Here is a 10,353-nt window from a genome sequence, read left to right on the forward strand (position 1 = left end):
TCGAGGATTGTATCTAGTAGGTAATTCAAATTCTCATTATATATATATATATATATATATATATATATATATATATATATATATATATATAATTTAATTATATATATATATATATATATATATATATATATATATATATAATATATATATATGGCATTCTACGTGTCTTAATTTTTTTTAAAATTTTCTTTATTTAATTATTTAACAGGTTTTTTACCCTACAAAATTATTTAACATATTCTTTTGCCCTACAAAATTATTTAATGTTTTTTTGCCCTACAAAATTATTTAACATGTCTTTTTGCCCTACAAAATTATTTAACATGTTTTTTGCCCTACAAAATTATTTAACATGTTTTTTTGCCCTACAAAATTATTTAACATGTTTTTTGCCCTACAAAATTATTTAATGTTTTTTTTGCCCTACAAAATTATTTAACGTCTTTTTGCCCTACAAAATTATTTAACATGTCTTTTTGCCCTACAAAATTATTTAACATGTTTTTTTGCCCTACAAAATTATTTAACATATCTTTTTGCCCTACAAAATTATTTTACATGTCTTTTTGCCCTACAAAATTATTTAATGTTTTTTTTGCCCTACAAAATTATTTAACGTCTTTTTGCCCTACAAAATTATTTAACATGTCTTTTTGCCCTACAAAATTATTTAACGTCTTTTTGCCCTACAAAATTATTTAACATGTTTTTTTGCCCTACAAAATTATTTAACATGTCTTTTTGCCCTACAAAATTATTTAACATGTTTTTTGCCCTACAAAATTATTTAACATGTCTTTTTGCCCTACAAAATTATTTTACATGTCTTTTTGCCCTACAAAATTATTTAACGTCTTTTTGCCCTACAAAATTATTTAACATGTTTTTTGCCCTACAAAATTATTTAACATGTTTTTTGCCCTACAAAATTATTTTACATGTCTTTTTGCCCTAAACAATTATTTAACATGTTTTTTGGCCTATTAGATCATTTTGGGACACCCTGTACATATATATGTGGTGTTTGTGTGTGTGCGGTATGTGAAAGAACTTCAGGCCTTTTTTTTTGCTTGGATGTCACTACTTACTAAGGCCCAAAGGCCACTCGAAGATAAGGGTTAATGGATGTAAGGTGAAAGTGTAGTAATTGTTAATGGTGTAAATTGGTAGAAGTTGATTATTTATGGTGATGGTTCAGCAAGAACTTGTTTAGATTGGATTTGAAGTCTATCATGTTGTATTCAAGTGGAAAGCAGGCCTACCTGCAGTTAAGTAAAAATAAAACATTTCTGAATTTTTAAGATGAGGATTGGTCATTCATATTATTTGGATTCATCTGCAGGGAGCCGTGGCACAATGGTAAGAGTTCTTGGAAAAATCAATTGTAAAAGAGATATTCTTCTATAGGTTGATGGTTCAATTGTGTGGGCAACCGAAAAATACAATTGCGAATCACTTAGGACCTCTATCCAGTCATGGCTGATGTAACAAGAGCATGCTATCCCTGTGATAACAATAAAAGGTTCCATTCAAAATTCTGCTCAAATTCCTGAGTTTGACTGAGAAATTCCTAAGCTCAACAAGATACACCGAAAGTGTTACATCAAATAGTACTTCTTCAAAATTTGAACCTAATGTGACTAACTGGCCACTCGACTTTGCTAGGAACATGATGTCAACTGCTGGTTTCCAATAAGCATTGCCAATTATCAAAGTATAACAACACTACTTAAGGAAAATACTGAAGAAAACATTTAAATATAATAGAATCACCAGAAATACATAAATAAATAAACATATAATGGAAATAAAAAAGAAACAACGACCTATTGTAACAATTTCTGTTTTATTTTTGTAAAAAAAAAAATTTATAAGTGAAAAAATAAACAAGCAAGTTGTATTTTCTTTTTCAATTAATTATTTTTGGGGTCCAACAAAATCGTACAAAAATTATAAGAAAACCTTTTTTTTTTGTGTTTCACATTTTTTACAAAGGTTTTTAAAAAGCACTTTTTTATGTGTTTTTCACATATTAATTTTTTTCAATTTTTTCTTTAAATTTGTAACTAATGTAAAGTAAACTTTTTTTCTGTTTTTTCTTTTCATGGACATTTTTTTTCAGTGTGGCTGGGCATCCGATTTTTTAACATTAAATTAAATTGAGACAGCCGGAATATTCCCTTATGATTAGGTAGACTTTTCTATGGACACATCAAACAATGTTAAAGTGGCTTGAGAAGAGAGGTGTGGAAGAAACTTTGCCAACCGGGTAGCTTTCTGATATATGGTTTAAGATGGAGACGAAAAGATCATTACCAAATTTCTGTTTCCACATGAACTCAAAAATAACTGTCAAGAAGCTGTTGACATTTTTAGCTGACTGTTGATCCAAGGAGGAAATATTCATCTTGTATAAAGTTGTTAGGAACGGCTGTTTGAGGGTGTGTTTACTTAATTTGTTTTTTCTTCCAATGTTTTCCCCAAGGATCGTTTCCTCTTTTGCTGTGCATTGATTATGTCAGATTACAGTCAAACCAGAGTGCATGACGTCATGTTTCGAGCAAAGCTGAGTGGTCGGTTAGTTATGTCTGGTTCAAATTCTGCACAAGCACTCATCAACCAAAACGTGAAAATCATGCTCAAGATGAGAACAGTAGTCTGATGAATCCAAATAATACAAAAAAAAAACATATTCTTTTAACATGAGTATTTACTTCTATTAAGTGGAATGTCCGTCATGAGTGCGCATGTGAACTTTTAAATTATCTTTTCTTGGAAACGACGCATCGCACACTTCACAAATAAAAGGTTTCTCCCCTGTATGGACTTGCATGTGCCGCTTCAAATCGGACGTCGTCGTAAACGGCAAGATACACACCTCACACGAATGAGGCTTCTCCCCAGCGTGCCGTCGCATATGCACCGTTAAATACGACTTTTCTGTAAACGACGAGCCACACATCCCGCACGAATATGGCCGCTCCCCGCTATGCTTCTGCACATGTGCTTTCAGATCGTGCTTCCGTGTGAACGACGATGAACACAAGTTGCACGCGTATGGTCTCTCACCCGTGTGAACCTGCACATGTCGTTTTAAATCGTATTTCGTCGTAAATGATGCGTCGCACGATTGGCAAGAATAGGGTTTCTCACCACTGTGCCGTCGTATGTGTACGGCCAACTGCGACTTCCCTATGAACGAGGAGTCACACATCTGACAAGAGTAAGGTTTTTCTCCGGTGTGATTGAGCAGATGTCGCTTTAAATAAGATTTTGTTGTAAATGATGAGCTGCATACTTGGCAACCATAACGTTTCTCTCCTCTTGTTTGTTTTTGCATGTTTTCTTTGTGGCACTGGATTTTTTTATAAATCATCTGTCACACATTTCAACTGACATAAGGTGGTTTTGCTGTGTCATTTAACACGAGTCCACATAATTAGCAACCAATTTTTATAAAAAATACAGCTTTTCTCCAATTTGGACTTGTATCTATCATTATCTATCATTGTAAAATTTTATAAAAAATTTTTTTTTAAGCTTTATTTCAAGGTTTATCTAGACTTGTTTCACATTGATTTATTGTGATTTTTTTGCAAATGAAAACGCACTTGATGTATTTATTAGCTCATTTAAAATGAATAAAGTTTTTAGTCAATAAGAGAAGAGATTCTTATTTCTTTTGCACTGAATTTTAATGATGTGCTAGACATTTCAACAGAAAAAGTTTTGCTGTATTCTGTGTCCATTAATTTTCTGAAATGTGGTTTTTAATCTGTCATTAAAAATCGATATTGTTGTAAGTATTAATAAATAAAGTTGCATTTTAGTGTTGCTTCATACTTCTTAAAATTAAAATGAGTTGTAAATTCTGAGTAAAATTGTACACGATAAATGTTTTTTCAGTTAAACTGAAAACAGGCTTTATTGTATTCTGTTCCATTTAAAATGAGTTCTCATAGTTTAGGAACCAAATTTAAATATGGCCTCTGTTTTTATCTCTTTTTTTTTATTTCTTATTATTTTGTTCTAGCTAAGGATGAGGCATCTTATCAGAGGTCAGAAATTCACCCGTTGTCTCATATATTCTGAGAGATCTTTTTAAGATTCTAACTGTCCCTCTAAGTACAATTGTTTGTATCTCTCTTGCACTTTGTTTATCAGGTATAATTGCTAGATAGTTTTCTCCACTATGGGTTTGCACGTCATTTATGTAAATTCTAAGCCAAATATAATTTTTTCTTTTTTTTTTTTTCAGGCTGTTTTTCCGGGTTTGTCTTGCTTGTTTTATACTGATCCATTGTGATTTGCATATAAAAAAAAATCACTGGAGATATTTGTTTGCTCATTTCAGATTCATTTTCATCCATTCTTATAATTCCTGTGAATAAAAAGAAATTTTATTTAATTAATATCAACAAAATAGTCGATATCTATAATATAAATCTAACATGCCTGTTTAAATGTATGTATGTATGTGTATTTGTATGTCTGTCTAAGACTTCCGACAAACGCGACAGATTTTCACAAGATCAGTATCATTTTGAAACTGAACCCTTCGGATGACAAATACCGAAAAATTGGCCAAAAACGTTTATTTCTTTACCGTCAACGGGGCATTTTTCTTTTCGCTGACATTTTTTGCAAGTCATCCAACCCTCGACATTGCATAAACGGTGTTACCTTGACGCCCGTGACATCACAACCGCTGTAGAAAAATAAGACAGTTTTTTTTTTTCACCTTTTTTTTCTCTGACATGTTACGGGTTCGAGCCTTACTACTCCTGTTTTTTTTTAAATTTTTTTTTTTTTTATTAACTTTTTTTTTGAATTAATTTTTTTTAAATAATGTTTTTTTTAATTAATTTTTTTTTAATTAATGTTTTTTTTTCAATTAATTTTTTTTTTAATTAATTTTTTTTTTTAATTAATTTTTTTATTTTAATTAATTTTTTTTTTAATTAATTTTTTTTTAATTAATTTTTTTTTTTGCTCAATCAACACCCTTACACACACCTTCACTTTCTTTTCTGTCTTCGCATCACGCATTCGAGCCTGCCTACTACAATTTATTTTGGTACTTGTACAGTTTAATCAAGACATTCAAAAGTGAAAACATCGAAAAAAGGTTATATTGTATGTACCCGTTATGGAACAAAGTTCTCTGAAAAAAAATTCACTTAATTTCATCAATTAGTTTTATTTTTAATAGCAAAAACACAATTTGTTACGATACCGAGCAAAAGGTTCAATTTTTAGGAAGAAAAACTAGTAATAAAGATGGGAAGATTGTCTTGGCGTTTTACATGGAGTTATCTCCCCGTGGTGTGTTAAAAATTTCCATAATGGCTGACTGCAACGCGCTCTCATGAAGACATGTTTTTCCGCTGTAAAAAAAAAAAAAAAAAAAAAAAACTACTCGATCAAATTAAATGAAATTTTTTTTCGGAGATCTTCAGTCCAAAACGGATACGTACAATATAACCTTTTTTTCCATATTTTCATTTTTTTTATATCTTGATTAAACTGTACCTTCCTTTATTTTTTTTTTTGGCTAAAGACACACCTCCAAACACCCGGGAAACGCTGGGCAGCCAGGCTTGTATAAACTATAAAAATTCTTTTAAAAAAATATCCATGAGTTCATCATGAATATAATAGATACGAGTAGATGCTAAGCTAATACTCACCAAATGCCATGCAGTGGATTTATTTCTCTGGCTTAAATCATTGCATCGAAACCCACAGTATTTGATGGAGTATCTCTTTAAAAATCTACCAAAAATCAGGTAATTAACCAACATAAACTTTTCACCGATTATTAAGTGAAGAACGAAATTTATAAAGGTGTATCATTTCAGATTCAATAGATATGTATACTTTTTTTTCATACATGAAACCCCATTCTTCGTTTTTGTTTAGTCTAATCCTTCTAGGTGTATCAGAAGCGGCCATTAAAAATGCCGTATATGAACTTGAATAAATCAACTTACTATCTTTCGAAGCTTATAACTACTTGAAAAATGTAATTCAAAAACTGACTTTTTTTTTCAATTAAAGGAGAAAAGACCAAATTTTAAAAAAATAACGAGTTTAATAGCAAATTATGCAATATTTGTTTTTTTAAATCGGTTTTCTTTAAAAACGATTTAAAGAAAATCAACAAAATTTTACTTACTTCGATTATAAAAAATATATATACATTCCAAAAAATCACTTACCTATAAAAAATTCTATTCAATGGGTACTTCCATTGTTCATTGTTAAGAATTTATCCATATTTATACTTATATTCCATGTCCTTTTTAAATAAAATACTTTTTTAAACAAGGATTAAAAGATTTATTGACTGTTCAAATATAGGGAGAGAAATCTCTGATTTTTTTTCGCGTTTATCTTACGGTGACTTATAAACGCCATAATTAATATCTCTTTTTATTGCGTGCTGTTAACCAAAATTAGTATTTTGGGGCCGCCGTAGTTAAAAAACACACACACACAGACATATTTACTTATAAGTTTTTGCCATTAAACAAAAAACCCAGTCGACCGATTTTTAAAAAAAATTCTCTTAATGAAATACACAAGTTTTTGATTATATTTTATTCCTACTTTATCGAGTGATTTTTTTTTAAATATCTAAAAAAAAGAAAGCATTGAATGAAATAGAAAAAAATGTCATCAGCGTCCAGTATTTACTTGACGATATAAGCATAACATCAGCTTTCATTAAAAAAAAAAAAAAAAAAAAAAAATCAACGTGGCTTAAAAAAACAAGTTTTACACTTTGAACTTTACAGGTAAATTAAAAAAAAAAACACTTCTTTTTTTTGTTTTAAATTAGAATATTTTATTTATTGATCTTTTATTTTCAATTTGTTTTATATAAAACTTTGGTGAGTAAATTAATTATTTAAATGTTTATAGACATTTTGGTACTAGTGCACTTATTGATCCGTGCTGAAATAATAAGGATATTATTTAAAAAGCCATTCTTAATATGGGGAGGGGAGGGTGTTTTGTACCTATTCTGTATTTTAATCTTACAATTGAATAAAAAAAAAACATACCAAAAAAGTTTAATTAAACTTGGAAATACGATTTAAAAAATAGCGCGGATCAGTAAGTGCACTAGCACCGACATTGCAAAATGGGGGTTGAATTAAAAAAAACAAAAAAAAAAAACGTTTGTCTAAAATATTATATTCGGTTTATTGGAAAGAGCATAAAATTTCACATTGACCCTGAAAATATCATAAAAATTGAACCAATAGAGAAACTTCGATAGATTTTTAAATTTTAAAAATTGAAAAAAATTTCACTCGTAAAATTCAATTGATTTCACACGTAAAAAAAAAAAAATGGCTAGTTGAATGCGCACGCACCCGGCACTTTGTAAATAATGTTTTTGTTTTTTTTAAATAAAAAATAATATTTCTATTATTTTTTAAACAACTTTAATAGTTTATTTTGGAAGTATATTCAATACAGAAAATAAACAACCCACTTTAAAAAAAAGAAATTGCGAGTTTTTTAATATTTTATTCGCAGTTTTCTGTTAGGGATGTCAAAAATTCCCCCAAAATTCTGATACACCTACGGCACCACCTGGACATATACTTTCTGTAGGCGGGGGAGAATGTAGAAAAAAATAATATAAAAAAGCAAAGAGCAAACTTTCAAATTCTTAAAATGAAAGCACGAATTTTTAATGCGTTTCATTTTTCACATTTTGTATTTTGAATTGGAAAATCCGTTTAATGTTATAATTATCTTTTAAATTCACATTTTAAAAAAATAAGTCAATTTCATTGTTTTTACGAAAAACATAACTTAATTTTTTTTTTTAAATAAATTTAATAATTTTATTTTATGTAACATACCTTTTGCTACTACGTTCGCAGCTGGGTCCGCCCTCCCAACAAAAACGAATTGACTGAAACAAACCCTGACATTCTCAGCCCTTTCAGTCAATCGTTTACATAGCCAAGTATGAAAGAGGGTTGCGAAAAATGAGAAGAAAGCTGCGAAGCGTATTAAATTCGCAATCCCTGCATTTGTACCTTTGTTGCAACGCTCACTGCCGGCACACCGACAACATTTAACAAAAGACCCTTCTGAGAATTAAATACATATTATCACGATACAAATAGGGCGACTAGCACAGCAGAAGGAAATCTCTGAAATATCACCATTCCTTAAACTTAGGCCGGTAAATTCTGAAAGTCTATTTATTTAAGGAATACTTACTTCTTTTAGAAACTCTTATGCTGCGAACTCTGCACTTTTCTAAGGCTACACGGTGTATCATGACATTATGTCCCGTTTTCTTCACGAAACATCAACCAATGTTTGTATTGTTTCGTAATTTACCTTTTAGCGTTGAGATTAAAATAAATGAATTGAGCATTTTAGACAATACAAAGAAAATGTGGTTAAAAACAAATGTATGACAAATAAATGTTACCAAATGCAGGATAAGTTGTTCTTTAACCTAACTGGATCATTTTTGTTGTTTTCACTTGTTTTAAAGCGTTTGTTTACTTCGAAACCAAGTAGTGCTGCTGAGATTTAGCTTTGAACAAGACAAAAAATGATAGACATGAGACGAGACGGTAATGTTTGAACTCTCGACAATCAGTCAAAAGTCGAGAATGAAACAAAGTACTGGTATTTAAGTCAGTATGTAAGTACGGGCAAAATAAAAAGCCGATGCTCAAAATGTATAAGCATTTTGGGAACGCTTGACTCTTTTGTCTCCCAATTTTTCGTCTGCTAAAATTTTAATCACGTGATTACGGTGTAGCGTCAATAAAATAAACCATTCAAGTGCTGCTTGTTATGGATTTAGCTGAATACGATATTAAAAATCACTTTATTGGTCCTTATGTTACCAGGCTGGTGGGTGTTTTTGTAACTATTCTGTATTTTCACCTAAAAAATTCATAAACTAAAGATATCGTAAAACTGGAATTTATATATATATATATACTAGCATTTCAGCCCGGCGTTGCCCGGGTGTTTGAAGGTTTATGTTGAGCAAAAAAAGAAAAAAGAAAAGAAAAAAAAAGCGGTCACTCTTTTTTAACTTTAACCCCTATTATGACCCCCTAACATTTACTGTTTTGGGCTCAAATTAATTTATCAAGTTAGATCCATGTCCAAGGAACATATATCTAAAATTTCAAGTGTTTAGACCCAAAATTGCCGGAGGAGTTTTGTAGAGTTCTGTGGGAGCCTTTTTATAGTCTCACACAAAAACATGCGTTCACATCTCAAGCTATATTACTTGTCATATACATACGCGCACACAAACATACGCGCGCACGTCCACAAACGTACATATATTCACGTTCGCGTATATACACTCACATTCATGTGTACACACACACACACACGCTAACGTACACAAATTTACTCACATGCGCGCACACATATGCACACATGGACAACGTCACTTCCCCTTTCAAAGGAAATCCACACATGCGCAAAAGACCACCGGAAACAACTATAAAAGCAAGAGACAAGCTGATTCCTACCTTTTCAATTCGGCTTCCGAGCTGAGAGGTTTGGCGAACCAGCCGCCTCCCAAAAGGGAGGCGTGCGTCCGCACACGTCACGTCCCCTGCTACTGTATGTGGGGCAAGAACTAACAAAGTACATACACCTTACATGTTTTCTATCTCCATGGCCTGGATTGACTTTTTCTCATTCTCTCTCTATATATACTACAATAGACTTTCCTTCTCACCAGCTAACAGCGAGAGACGCACACCAAACTGGATTGACTTTCTCTCTTTCTCGCTCTACGACAATAGACTTTCCTTCTCACTAGTAAACAGCAAGAGAAACACACCCAACTACACGTGTGCTGTACCCTTTTCTTTCATGTGTTTCTTCACAAAATAAATTCTAATTCGTTTAATTCAAGTAAATGCGTTGTTTGTTTCTTCCTCAAAGCAATTCATTTTTCCTATTTTGTACGACTGGGAGATATATATAATATATCCAGCAGTCCACTACAGTTCTCAAAGGTCAAATCGTTGAACTTTAACCCCTTAACAGCAAAATTTCTGGCCGAAAATGGATTACAAAGATTTTCCCAAATCTCAGTACCCTGTACATCAAATTTCGAGTCTGTAAACTCAAAATTGACAGAGTTATTGCGTAGGGAAATGTACACACACACACACAAACACACAGGCAGACACGTTCACTTTTATAGATATACTTACATGGGTGCCCGGTGTTGCCTGGGTATTTGGAGGTGTATGTTGAGCAAAAGAAAAAATGGGGTCAATTTTTTAAAACTTTGACCCCTATTATGACCCCTTAATATTTATTGTTTTGGGC

At 31.4% G+C, this 10,353-nt stretch overlaps 1 long non-coding RNA gene across 1 annotated transcript; it reads right to left on the reverse strand.

The window, feature by feature from the left end:
* Positions 1–4,226: 4,226 nt before the first annotated feature.
* LOC145242295 (uncharacterized) lies at positions 4,227–8,365 on the reverse strand. The gene is made up of 2 exons (XR_013862695.1): positions 8,251–8,365; positions 4,227–4,381 (listed from the first exon to the last, which is right to left on the reverse strand). It is a non-coding gene; the product is annotated as an uncharacterized LOC145242295 (long non-coding RNA).
* Between the last annotated feature and the right edge of the window lie 1,988 nt (positions 8,366–10,353).

Source organism: Euprymna scolopes, chromosome 21 (genome assembly GCF_053919585.1).
Source record: "Euprymna scolopes isolate OS-2025 chromosome 21, ASM5391958v1, whole genome shotgun sequence".
NCBI lineage: Eukaryota > Metazoa > Mollusca > Cephalopoda > Sepiida > Sepiolidae > Euprymna > Euprymna scolopes.